The 14,141-nt window shown below is 42.0% G+C and overlaps 1 protein-coding gene across 2 annotated transcripts in view; it reads left to right on the forward strand.

Moving 5' to 3' along the window:
* Positions 1-2,564: 2,564 nt before the first annotated feature.
* The window catches only part of OSBPL3 (oxysterol binding protein like 3), an 82,438-nt gene continuing 70,861 nt past the window's right edge, over positions 2,565-14,141 (forward strand). For both annotated transcript variants that reach the window (XM_066195589.1, XM_066195597.1), the window contains exon 1: positions 2,565-2,799. The gene's annotated coding sequence lies outside the window, so the exon portion shown is untranslated. The remainder of the gene's footprint in view (positions 2,800-14,141) is intronic.

The raw sequence follows: 14,141 nt of genomic DNA on the forward strand, positions 1-14,141 counted from the left end.
TCAAGATAGATAACTCCTGCCCAGGACTGAAGATATATGTGCATAGTCATCAGAAGAGTTAGACAGATGAATCCAATAACTTTGCAACATGCACAACTCTTCTGCTGCTCACACCTTAGCCACACAAATACTGATAAATATATCCATCTGCTGTAAATGTAGAAGCTCTTTGCAAAACTTATTTGTCAGTTGTTCAGCTCAACACCAAAAGTTTTGTCACAGGACAAAACTTGTTTCTCATAATGAGCCTTTCTCTTTGTGGTCCATATGCATGGAATGGAAGCTGGGTCACCAGAAGAAGATTCCTTAAACACGAAACATCATTGCTTGTCTTTGAGTTCAATAGGGATGCAATAATTATTTTTAGCTAATAATTAAAGGAAAAAAAAATCAAGCTGGAAATCAAAAGACTATCCTTTTCATTGCACCACTGGAGACATCATTATGAACTGTCTTTACAAAACCACAGGAAAGAGCAAGCTAAAAGAAGATACATTTTGGTAGAGTTTTAATTCAGACAATGTAATTTAATTCTGAATTATAATAGATCAAAGGGAAACTGAATTAAAAAAAATACCTGTTGGATTATGCAGAATGGAGTTCCTCTTCTTAATAGGTCTGAAAAGATTACTGTGTCATGAGGCTGCATCAATCAGAACAGAAAACTCAAAGAGCAAGGATAAATTGAAGGTTAAGTGCATGTTGCTGAGGAACACCCTAACCACCTTCCTTTTATGATAATAAACAGGGTGAGTTTGTGTTGATGGATCTATTAGGAACAAAACCCAGCAATCTATATTCACACAGAGGCTTTCTGCCCATACATTTCCCCCAATGTGTACAACCACATTGTATTTTGCCATCTCAGTTTACGAACTGTCACTATTTCTCTGTGTGTTGCTTTTCTAACTGAAAGAATGATCTTATTCTCAAAAGGCTGGTTATTATTTTATTTCTAAACTTTTCTTTAGCACAGGAAAACAGAGGACTTCAATATTTTTTCATTGTTTCTCTTTGACAGAAGGGAAGAACAAAAGGAAAGGAAACAAAGCCCTAAATATGTAAGAAGATCTAACTCCTTCCTGATGTAATTCCAGTGAAATAATGTAATACGGCCCATGGATGCACCCAGTCCATGGGCCGTTTTACCCTCTGGCAATCCCGTATTATACCCTCTGGCAATCCCTGAATTCCCATACAGCAGTAACTTGGAGCTACATTAAACAATATAATGAAAACTAAAACTACTTCTGTTGCTTTTCATTGACTATGATGCTTGATGCTGACTAAAAAGTTGTTGCTTCACTGTGTAGGCAGCATCTCCTTAAGCTATCATCAGTCTGTGCAGCTACAGACAACAGCACAGGCATCAGAAGCCCTCTCTGCTGTAGCATCACATAGGCCAGGTCTGAAAGGAGCTTTCAGGTTGTTTGGGTCACTCTACTGTTGATGGCATGGGAAGCCTACAGTGGACAGCGCTCTTAATAAGAGTGATATTCTGTGGCCTCTTTCATGCCCTCACAAGACTTTGTTCAAGGTGCAACGTACTGCTCTGCTCCTGGGCTATGCTACCTCAAGTTCCAATCTGTGAATAACATTCCTAACTTTTGGGATGTCACTTAAGCTTGCTTTTCCAAATGCTTCTGCTCTTTTTTAATGCTGTATGATGGTATACATGAAGAAAAAGGTTTCTGTTTCCCTCCAGTCGAGAAAAGCACCAAGTTCTGAATGGAATTGAGAAGCAGCTGATCAGTTTTGGACTTGTGAGTCTGAGTAAAGAAACCGGGGTGGTTCTTCCCACCCCCCCCCTTCCCGCCTCCGTTTCTCCTAAGTGTGGATTAAATCGCACTTTGCAAGTAAAAACGGTGTGAATGGTGTGCCAGGTCACATCCCGTCTACCTCCTCGCAGGCAGTAACAATTTCTGGAAGATTTAGCGTACACATTCAGGGTTCATGGAAGACGTCCAGCGCGCTTCTAACGGCTTGGATCTAATTAGTCATTCAAGTTGTTTATTTTTAAATAAGCTACAGAGAAACACGATAATTTTAGGATGCCGGTGAGGGGTGGGGGTAGGGGGGGAAGACGGGGCGGGGTGGTTCTCCCACGGAGGAGCTCTTCCCGAGGCGGATGGAGAGGTCGGGCGCGGGAAGTGTTCCCCGTGAGCGGGAAGCGATGCCCGCAGGCTGCTGTGGAAGCGGCGATCCCCCGGCAAACCCTCTCCGCCGGCGCTCGCTCGCACTTCGCCCCTGCGGCGCGGGAAGCCGCGCCCTCGGGACCAGGCGGCTCAGGGAGCCATCGCTCCCGAGGCTCCCTCAGGGCCGCTGCGGGATTAGCTCCGCTCCTGCCCTGCCCTACCCCAGCTGCTTAAGGCGGGCTCGGGGGCTCAGCTCCGGCTTATCCCGGGGCTGCTGTCCCCGCGTCCCCTCGGGAGCGCTCCCCACCTGTCCGCGGGCGCTGCCCGTGACGTCATGGAAACACCCCTGGCCCCGCCCGCCGGCCGGGAAGGCGGCCCCGGGCGGCCGCGGCGGCTCCGGGCGGGGGCAGCCCAGGCTCCTCCCGTTGGCCGGCGCGGCCGTCAGTCGAGCGCGGCGGTCCCGCCGCCGGTCCCGCTCGTGGGCGCTCCCCGGCAGCCGGAGCGAGCGCTCAGCCCGGACCGGCCCTTTATGCTGGCGGCCGTCGCTCCTGCCAGGCTCCTTCCTCCCTCCCTCCCTTCCTCCCTTCCTCGCTCCTGCCTGCGGGGCGCCGCTGCCCGGGGGCCATGGCGGGGGCGCCGGGCGGGCCGTAGGTGTGGAGCTCAGGTGGGTGTCCGCCGTAGGGGTGGGATGGGACGGGGCGGGCCGGCGGGGCGCGCCCGGCGGGGCTGGCGGCGGTGGCCGCTTCCCTCGCTGGAGCGCCGCGGGACGAGGCGGGCCGGGAGGCGGCAGCCGGCGAAGTCGGCACGCGAGAGAAGTGGCGTTTTGGCACCCAGAGAGCGCCTTTCTCGCCCAACTGGCAGCGAGGGCGCCCACGGCTGCCGGCCGGGAGGCTGCTGCCGGTGCAGCGCCTTATCCCGCCTGCCCCGCCGAGCCCCTGCAGCCTCCTCCTGCGGCCCTCGGGGTCTCCGGCCGCGCTGTCACAGCCCCGCGAAGCTGTTCCGGAGCGACAACCCACTTAGACACCTTCCCTGCTCCGGGAGGGTGCCGCTGAGGGGTTTATTTGGCTGCCGGTGCGCTCCATGTGGCACCGAGACGGAGCGAATTCCAGGGGAGCTGGGACTCACCGGTCAGCCGCTGCCCCGGGGGTGGGCTGGAGCAGCTCTCCCCCGGCGGCGGGCTCGGGGGAATCGCCCGGTTGGCTGTGGAATGGAACTTCAGAAATCTTGAGCGTGTTTGCAAAGCCGTCGATCTCTGCTCAATCTGTGGTTCTCTGTGCTCATGTAAAATAAAGGAAAAAAAAAAAGAGCCACCATTATTATTATTTTTATTTTTTGCCTCTGTCTTAAATAGGTTAATTAAATCCAGCTTGTTTCCAGGTTGATTTAATTTCCATTTGAGGACCAGTTAGGCAATGTGAGCTTTTAAACAGTCTATTATTTGAAAACTGTTTAGTGTAAAATTCAGTGACAGTGAAGTACTCTTCATTGAGATTGTTTTATTTTTACTAATATCTAGATATCTAGAATAGCTAGGGAAAAGGGCAGTTATTAAATGTAAGGTAATTTTCTGCCTTATGTTTTTGTCCTAGCCCGCTAGTGGTGGTGGTAACAATGTTCTCTCTCTGTTTTCTTGAGAAGGGGCTAAGCGAGCAGCTGCTTCATCACTTGACTTTCATCGATTAATCATAGAGTTCAGAGTGTTTCACTCATAGAGTTCAGAGTGTTTCACTCTACTTAGTTTCAACAGAGCTTGTAAGTCCGGTTTGGATATTTAAAGCATGTGTGTTCATGGACACTTTCTGTAAAGCTATGGTTAACATCAGTTTTAATTTTCATGAGCTTTGTTTTTTTATTGTTTTAAATGTTTTTAAAAGGTGTTTTAGAATAATACTTCCCAGTCTGCACTCCCAATAGATTAAGCTAACTAGTTTTCCGCTGTGGCTCCTATCCATTTTCAAAGCAACAGCATTCACAAGTCTTGATTCTTTTTCTCTTTACTCTTGTATTTACTTCCCCACACATTGCATTAGGCCCACCTATGTCCTCTCTTTTAAAATTTTGTGTAGTATCCGGTTTTGCATGCAGGAAAGGTGGGAGGGGACTTTTAGGTGTTGGAGATGTTCTCTGTGTGTGCACTGAACAGTTGTGGTTGTGCTGAAATTATTAGTGTGTTCACCAAGGGCAGGAAATGATGGTAAGGCTCAGCTGGAGTTTGCCTCTTGCAACACTCTGTGTGTGGCTAGCTCATTCACTGTTGCAAATGTAAGTATACTGTATTTTATGCAAAACCTTATTTGGTGTTTTTAAGTAGATGTGTGTATATTGTTGTAAAGAATTTGGTCTTGTTCAAACCACATCTATTATAAACAGATGTGTGTCAGCTTAATTCCCGCGTTTGTTTCATTCTCTAGGTCTTGTTACATACTGCGGAGAAGATAGTCAAACATGGCATTTCCCCAACCTTATGGTTTCTAATTGTAAAACTGAGTTTTTGGTTTCTACAAATGGTGCTCTTAGCTACCAAATGAGAAAAGCCTCTCTAGAGAAAAGTTATTTCTTAACTAAGGTGCTAATATGTTTTATGTTTAAATTGGATTTGCTGCAAAGTGTGTTTCAAAATCATACAGCAATGAACGAGGCAGCAGAATGTTACTGTGCATGGGGTTGTTGTACATGTCAGAAGCAGTGTAGTATCTGTATCAGCATATTTTTATCTCATTAAATTTAATCTACTTTATGACAGTTAAGATTTGACTTACCAAAGTAGCAAGGTTTTGCTGGTAAAAGGCTGGGGTATAGATGCTGTGATAGACTGCTACTTAGGTACCAAGGAAACTTCTAGGAGAATCTAATTGCTTTTTTTCTGTATCAAGTTTCAGATAATAGCATGGAGATATACTGAGATCTGACAAACAACTCTCTGGACCGGGACTAATGTGTTACCAAATTTACCCTCCTCTGCTCTTTGAGATGCTGGATTTGCATGTCTGTCTTCTGCATTAGTGATTGTGTTCAAACATTATACTTCAGGGGTCTGACACTGTTTTTAGGCTCCTGCAGCTGTCACTTGTGCTATGTCCTTGAATACTGTGCCTTGAAATACATATTTAATTGCTTAAGTTTCTCATTTATCTGAAGGACAAGGAGGTTTGGTGTATTGTAACGTTCTGTCCTGTTGTGGATACTTGTCTTTATTTTGCTAACATAAAATGTATCTTCTCCATGTGAATTTCTAATTACCTTAGAGGGAGGTTTTCTGTCTGCCTTCAAGGTTGAGTGGTCTGGGTGTTGATGCTAATGACTGTGATAGCCTAGGTAAAGTTGTAGGCATAATAGCTAAGAAAAGCACAGCTCTGGGCCTGACCCTGGGAGGCAGGATATCTGTAACTTCTTTCAATCTGTTTTAGTTTGTTACTCGTGCAAAGCTCTTGAAGATGCTTGTGGCTTTCACATAGGGTATATGTTCAGAAATAGATTCTATTGTATATGAAGTTATGACATGAATGAACAGTGTTGGGGTTTTGGAACTCTGTCAGCATGAAGCTCATGCGCGTTGTTGCAAGTCACTTGAAACATTTAAAAATAAAGTTGAGGATGGCCTCAGCTGGGGAAGAAAACAGAACTTGAACAAATTCTTTCTGATTTTCTGTATTCAGCTGTTGCAACTGAGATAATTATTAAATGATGAGAGCTGTTGTGGCTGCTGGGTTTGTTTGTTTGTTTGGGGGGTTTTGTTTTGGTTTTTTTCTAAAATACAAATTCAGTGGCAAGTCTGGTACCTGCCTTGCTACTAAAAGCAATGGGGACTTAAGGAATGCTAGCTGAAACTGAGAAATGTACTTGGCCATTGCAGCTCAGCCTCTACTGTCCTGCCTGACTCAGTGCAAGCTCCTTAGGGTAGGACTCACGTGTTGGTGTGTGGCACAGCAGGGCCTAATCCTATTTCAGTGTCTGGGCACTCCATGATGTTAACCATGAAAGTAAAGAAATAGAGTTGAGCTGCTTTCAATCTGACAGGTGCTGAGCAGTTTTTGCAACGTCTGTTTGCTATTTGCTAATGATTCTCAGTCTTTGAATGCAGGCTATTTTAGACATGCCTCTTGAATTGTGGAAAATAGGTACTGATTAGCAAGACTTGACAGGAATCCCTGTTATGTGCAAGAGGAGGAACAAATAAGAGAGAGAACTGACTTTCACTGACCGCTAAGCCTTAAGCTGAACTAGTACGTTGAGAGTTGCTATGTGCATCTAGCTCTTAGAGATATCTCTGAACTGAATAATTGTACATCTGGCTGTGAGACAGACATCCTGACATAAAGATAGTGGCTGCCTAATAGCATCTGGTAAGTCACAGGAGGAAGGCTGCAGATAGGATGTTTTATGTGTCTCTGTTGTTTGTCAATATTGTGACCGTTTAGACTGAATGTGAAAACTTGTCCTTTGAAGTCATTGAAAAGCATACTAGGCAAGCTCTGCATTCCTTGTCCAGCCATGAGGTGTGTGGTTTTAGATTTGTCACTTTCAAGCCCGGTTGTACATACAAGTACCTGAACTGAACATTTCCTCTCTTTGTCCTCCCCCTCATTTTAAGCTGTGGGGGTTTGATACCTGAATCATATTTAGTTTGGCAAACACAGGTGCTGCCATGTCAACTCTTAATTATTTCCTTCTGAACATTTTCTTTGGCAATTATATTAACATGAGTGTGCAAACAAATCTCCCTTTCCTCTGCTTTCCAATGTAATGCATAGATTGAGAATTAAGGACATTTTTCTTTTGATTCATCTTTACATATTGGCAACTTTTTAAGTCATTTTCAGATTCTGCCTGCATGCTTGTTGAACTTAAACCTGAAAAAAATCACGGCAAAACCATGGTAGTATGTGGTGCTACAGTTGTCATGCAGCACTTGTATGTAATTGCTGTACTTAGAACAAAGACAGTAACAATACAAAATTGTAAAGGTGAGAAACTCATCCATGTTTGTGTTTCTGTGTATACTGCAGTGGTATCTTTTGAATTTCAATAGTGACTTTTTTATTTTCATAAAAAAGAAGTATTGGGCTTTCTGGCCATTCTGTATATCCTCTGATGAATGTTTTCAGGGTAAAAATCTGAAATATTTCCCTTACTGAATGTAATCATACTTTTCTCCTATCTTAATTGCAGCCAATCCTTTTATTATTGCTCATGATGATCCTGCAGAGTCTGTTATCACAATTGTAATCTCCTATCTCTTGTGCCAGTCACTTAGGTCACTTTTAGGTCATTTCTGTCTTATCTGATGCCACTTATTCTTGTGATTCTGGAGGCTTTTCCTAGTCACAATGAACACTTCTTTACTGTTCCAATTTTAGTCTGTTCCACTTTCATATTGTTGTTGGTGAAAGTGAATGAAGCTCCTGGTGTAAATGGTTCTGGTAAGGAGCAGCTGTGTGGATATACTCCATTTGCCTCACATGTATACTCTGCCCAGAGAGTAGCTGAAACCCCTGAAGAGACAATTTCTGAACAGCCTGGCAATCAGCGAAAGAACCATGTGTGCAGGAGACTTTATCCTTCTCAGTGCACAAGCCCATCTGTGTCACTGTTAATTCTGCTTGTTACAGAAGGTTAAGTCCTGCCCTTCAAGTTTTCATGTGAGCAGAGTAGGATATAGGTCTCTAGTACTACTTTCTTCCATCTTGCCAGTCACGCATGTTAAAAACATTTTGTTGCAATGTCTCTCTCTTCTCCAAGATAATTGCTTTGTCAGTGGGCCTAGGAAAAATAGCCTTGAGGAGGGATAGACTTACTTCATGCTCATAGTTGCCTAAGTGAAATGTACAATTCTTATTTTTACAGAACTTTTTCTGTCCTGTCTGCAGTGACAACATATGACTTTGAGACCAGTCTTGCTAAGTGTTACTGTCAGAAAGGTTCTGGTGCTACCTCAGGCTGTGAGGTGTAAATCGTGGCATCTGCCCTGAATATGCATCTTGCTCATACTGGCAGCTGAGACTACATTGGCTGTAATTGTGCTGCCAGAAAAGAGGTTTGTTTAATACTCTAATGAAATACAGTGTTCTGAAGGAGAGTGAATGATTCTATCATTTTTCAATATCTCTTGCTCGTGACAAATATGAGTGCTGAGATTCCCTACACAAAGCTTTGACAGCATAAAATCTGAATTTAAGTGCAATTTATGATAGGAGGAAGGAAGTTCCACTGTGAACGTGATTCAGTCGCTGTCTTGTGTATCTTAAAAAAAGGAACAGCCAGTGTCTGTTAATCTTCTGTGGTAGTGCTTGACTGATTTAAAATAACAATGTGTAAATCATCAGTAGCAACAGCGATCCTGAAGACAGGCAAATGATTATTGTCTGTGTATTTGGGAGCAGATGAAGCGAGCTCCAAAGGATGTGGGCTACTGAGTCTCTGCTAGTTCAAGATGATTGTGGTTAAGAGTTTGTGGTGGCTTTCTCAGGTTCACTCCCTGTTACCTTGCTGCTTGCCAAAGGAAGGGCAGGCTGGTACTTGCTCAGAGATGCCTTTCTGCAATTTGGTAGCTGTGTGGGGTTTTCCCCCTCAGCTGGATGCATCTGTGTTTGTGCAGCATAGAGGCATGTGAGCTCTTAGTTCATGGCAACTATGCAGCCATTTAGGTAGCAGGTCCATCTTTTTAGCAATGGCTTCACCACCTCCAAAGAAGGTAGGCCATCTAGAATGCCTCAGACTATTTGGAGCTGGCATTTTTGCTGCAAGATTGAAGGTATTTATTATTTATTATTAAATAAGCAATATTGGAGTAAAGAAACAAAAAAAAAAGGAAAAGGTGTTGAGACTATGCCTGAAGAGAACGCTTCTCCTTAGCTTTTTTTTTTTTTTTTTGCTAATAAGAGCAATAGGACTCTTTGGTCTACCCTGGGAACTTGTCCCAACTCCGTCTTACTTGCTGTTACTGTTAAGTAGGGTTAGCTGAATCATTCAGAACAGCTGTGTTCAGTTTCCTTAAAAGATAACATTCTGATAACTGCTTTGTCACCTCTTAAGATAAGTGAGAGGACCAGAGACAATGGGCATTGAAACAGGGGAGGTTCCATCTGATCATCAGAAAGTTTTTCCTTCACTAAGGAGGGTTAATGAGCACTGGCACAGGTTGCTCAGGGAAGATGGAGTCTCCTGGATTGATGCTGGATAACCTGTTTCAGGTGATTCTCCTTGAAGGGAGGGTGTGTTGGACCAGATACCCTCCAACTGGTGTGTCCCTTCCAACTTGAACCATTCTGTGATAATTTTACTAGGGTATTTTGAAGCTTACTGTAGTGCAGTTCTGCTCTTCAAAACCCTAGACAAACAAATTAATTTTGAAAAGCCGGCCAGATTCTTAGTGGTTTTTTTTCTGGTCTTGCCTGGGCCTTAACAAAGTCAGTAAGTAAGCTTGGGTTGGAATACAGGTCATCTCTCACACAACAGGGTGCACCCATTGTTGGAGTAGGCTTTCTGTGGAGGATTGGTGATGTCTGTCTGAGGGAATTTGAGTTTTAGAAAGAGCTAGAGCTACTGGGGTTTTCTAATTTGCTTGATACCAAAGTCAAATAACAGCAATATGTCTATGAAGAGAGGAGAATCCAGGGTAGATCTTGTCCTGTTATTGAACTCTAGTTACAACCGTGTCAGGAAAGAAGGGTTAATATTTCTTGTTTGCTTTATGATAAAGGTCAAACAATGGAAGGAAAAGAATTTCGGTGTTGGTCTACAGGATTTTGTCATGTCTTGGCAAGAAAGATAATAACATTAATAACATTTTTAAGATGTGAATTTAGTAGGTGTGCTCTTCCTAGTGTCAACAAATACTATTTAGTGAACAGAATGATGGACGACAGAGATGTATCACGGACCCTCATTTGCCTACAACTGTGGTATCTGTACCACTTCTAGTCTGAGAAGGCAGTCAGCTGGCTTTAGATTCCAGGAAAATTTCTGTGCCAAAAATATCAAGCCCCGAGCAAAGTATTATGATTGATTTTTGTCTCCCTTAACTGAATGGTACTGATATTGTTTTACTGAGTGACCTAACTAGGAAGTTAACAATTCATAGTTCTTACACTACTGCCACAGCTGCTGAAATTCAGGAAGTATAAAACACATTCATTCTTTCCTGTTGTTTAAAAAAAAAAAAAAGTATCAGTGAGTTCACTTGCAGATTTCTTACTGTCTTTCAAATCCACCAATTTCAACTGTAAGACATTAAACCAGAAGCACTCAAAATTATGATAACTTTACAAACCTTATAAAATGAAGGCTCAGTTATTAAACATCTCCCAGCATTTAGAGAGTATCAAATTGTTGAGGAAGGAGAACTTGCTGAGGTAGGGAAGTGCTGCTGTGGATAAAGTAAGTTCTTGCCTTTTAGCTGATATCCAGTTTGTTCTGTTGAAACAAGCTTTTTTAACATCCTATTTCTCAGAACTAGAATACAAATGCTTTGCTGAAATCATGTTGTTTCACCCACTGAATAAATATGGAACTTCAGATTCAGAGATAGGAGGTTTAGAATTTTCCACAGGATGGCTGAATCATAGTCTTCTCTCCACACATGGACACAATTTTACAGCTTATTTTCCTGTGTATAATACTGTATTGTACTTTGCTACTTGAAGTTCAGCAGGATCAACGCTTGCACTTGAAAATCAACAGCAGAGCCATTGCCAGGATAACACTTTTGCTGATGACACTTGCTGTTTGTTTGTTTGTCTTTAAAAGAAGAAAAAGAAAGTAATGACAGGCTTTGACAAAATGCCATATTTGATAAGTGTGGTTTATAAATTCTTTTTTTTCCCCTTTATTGCCGGAACACTTAAGTATACAATATCACTTTCTTCTGCCATGTCATGTGTGTGCAGTTGTTGGTGTACTGAAGATCCCTTGCAGATAATATTACATTTTAAAAGATCAGGTTTCAAGTAATGGGACACCATTGAGTATTTTTAAATGCATGCAAGTAATTGTTTTCACCAGTAAAGTTTAATAATCTGCTTTTAGTCCTAATTGATTACTTAGATAAGCTGAGCAGGGAAAATCAACCTCCCATTTATTTCTGGCTGTAGTGTCAGCCATCTCTGTTTTTAAAGTGGTTTTCTTAATTTCATAGTAATTCGGTGCTAGAACAGTGGCTGTGTCTCAGTGACATCAAGTGACTGTTCTCACTTTGGGAGATAGCAGCTTCCTATTTGAAGAGGATTGGGAAATCTTGGTTTCTGGGGCACAGCATTTGAAAACATTGATGTTTTCCTAACTGTGGATGCCATTTCAGTCTTGGCATTCCAGACATGACAGTTCACACTGAGTTACCAAACACTCCTTGTCAAGTGAGTTTGCATTGTTTACTTTAATATGACTAGAATGCATGGTTAGCATAAACACACCCTTCTATTCAGTGCAGGATGAGAGTTGTTTGCTTCTGGTTTTCTCAAATTTAAATAGTAGTTCAGTCTCCAGAGTCCTTCTACACAAGGATCATCTTTGCTTGCTGTGAAGTGAATTTTGTGTTCTAAGCTTAGAAGAAAAAAGTTTGTCTCTTGACTGTTAGAGAGATGCAATGCCTTTCTCACTATGGCCTGTCTCCCAGCACTCACATCTTGCAGAACTAGAATCCTTGAGGGATTTTCTTTCTTAATATCATTACTCAACACTCTGCAATTGCATTGCTACTTGATCTACCTTGTGATGGCTTACTTAAGAGACATGGTATAAGCTGTGCATTTGTTGTACATTAATTTATTGATAAAATCATGTCTTATATTAGCCCAGCATAATGCACGCACAGTTGAGAGGTAGGATGGTATTCGGTAATGGAACTGGAGATGAAGGGTGGCAAAATAGGGTTTTATATTTTTTCTTAAATATTAATGTACAAAACTTAAATTCTTCTCTTTTTATTCTGGCTTCCCGACTGCTTTTTTATTTCCTTGTGGGTTTTGTTGGCCCTTGAAAATCATGAGGTTGTTTTGAGTAAAACAGCCAAGTCATCTTATGAAACTGTTTTGCCCAGTCTTTGAATGCCACTGACACATTTGCATGCAAAAATGCTTTGTGAAATGTAGGAGGAGTGCAAACAAAAATTGCAAGACATAAATGGGTTAGATTTGTGCTCAGATTGACTTTGAAGAAGGGAGTTGTTCTAATCTCCTGCTTCTTCCTTGCACTGAGATTCTGAAGTGTTTGTTTCTCTGTCTGAGTCCCAGAATGCTGGGTACTGTAGTTGTCTTTGGAAAGGCAAGGACATGCAAAGCATTGGCATCAAATCAAGAAGAAAATATGAGTAACTTTCATTGTCAGAATTGATGTAATTGAAGCTACCTATGACTGGTAGCTTAAACATAAATTCTGAAACACATACCATTTCCTTGATCTGCCACTTTTAAAATTATATTCCTTAAAAAAACCTCATAAAGACACACAAAATCTTTGCATAGAAGAAATACATGTAAGTGAGTACTTTCTTTTGAAGTGAAGTAATTTCTTTTTATTAATGGAAACCTAAGAGTATTAAGGCAAGGTCAGTTTTCAGCCCAGATTAAATCAGTGATAATAACATTGGCAAGTGGTATATAAAGACTTCCTTGCTGAAGGTGGCTGTACTGACACATAGTATGACTGAAAGAGAGTTCCTGGATTCTCATGTTCAGTATTTGTTGCAGTCAATGGATTTGCGTATTCCCTTTTGTGAAGTTCCCAAGCATCATCTTAAAGTAGTTAAAGCTTGTCTCATTAACAAATTATTTCAAAGCTTACATGTTTGGACTAAAACTTTATTCCAGAATTCTGGCTAAAAATACCCACAACCAGTTTATATTTCCAGCTGAGTAAAATTGGTATTTTCTCTTGGTTTTTATAAGAGCATGTGCACCCTTTGTAAAGGGATTTTCTCTCTGTTTATGTAGGGGAGACTCTCTCTCCTCCAGTCAGTTTAGGAGACTTGCATTTAGACTTGAAGAGATGCAGGAAATCTTGTGATATGGCTGATTAGGTATGCTCATGGTATTCATTTCAGGACAATATTCTGCTGTCAGTCTTCCTTGCATAAACTTACATATATCTCACCTGTGTCTTTGGTGTTATTTTTAAATTTTCTGACCAGATTAGATATTGGCCAGATTTTTTGATGCTTCCCTCTATGGCTCTGTAGGAAATGCCTTAATTTATATCACGGGTAGCTTTTTTCTCTTTTCGTACCTTCATCTATTTGGTAATGAGTTGATCAGACATGTATTCCATGCATGTGTGTACCTTCCTCTCCTTGGCCACTTTCCACTGTCTCAGCAGATCTTGTGCTTGGCTTACTCTTTGGATCCTGACCTTGCCTCCAGGGCTGATGAACTGCATTCCCTGCCACTGCTCCTGTTCATGTGGCTCCTCTCCCCTGATGTCCTCGTTGTTCAGGGCATCAGATGTGCCTCTGTACCTTTTGTCAGCACCATCTTTGATTAGACACCTCAATTCCCTTGCCAGTAGTAGGACTATTAAATAAAACTAGCTCCAAGATAATTCTTGGCAATTTCTTCTCGTGATCCATGTCCAGCCTGATAATTCTTTGTTGTCTGTGGCTAGTCAGTCACTTAGCAATTCTACCAAATAAGATCATTACCAACTTTTTTAATGCAGCTGTTGTTGAGTCCAGATGAGATCTAAGATTCCACCTGTCTGTTTTGAATTTTTTGTAAAATGTTGCTCTGTTACTATTGATTGCATGGTACTCATTGTAGTAGGGTTGATGTCTCTTTGCTTTTCTCCCCTCAGCATCAACTGTAAAGGCAGGTATTCTGTTTGCTCTCCTGCTCTCAGAGAATACTTCCAACTAGCTTTTTTCGTCTGCTTTAGAAATACAGATTATAGGTTTTAAATTATTTTATTGGCTAGAGGTGAAGTAGACACAAAAGCTTAAGAATACATGGAAGTTTTATTTGCAACTCCATGTACAATTTAATTTGCCTTTTTTTTTTTTTTTTTTACAGAAATCTGTAG

This window comes from Chamaea fasciata, unplaced genomic scaffold (assembly GCF_029207755.1).
Source record: "Chamaea fasciata isolate MVZ Bird 193981 ecotype frontalis unplaced genomic scaffold, bChaFas1.0.hap1 SCAF_1, whole genome shotgun sequence".
In the NCBI taxonomy this organism is placed as follows: domain Eukaryota; kingdom Metazoa; phylum Chordata; class Aves; order Passeriformes; family Sylviidae; genus Chamaea; species Chamaea fasciata.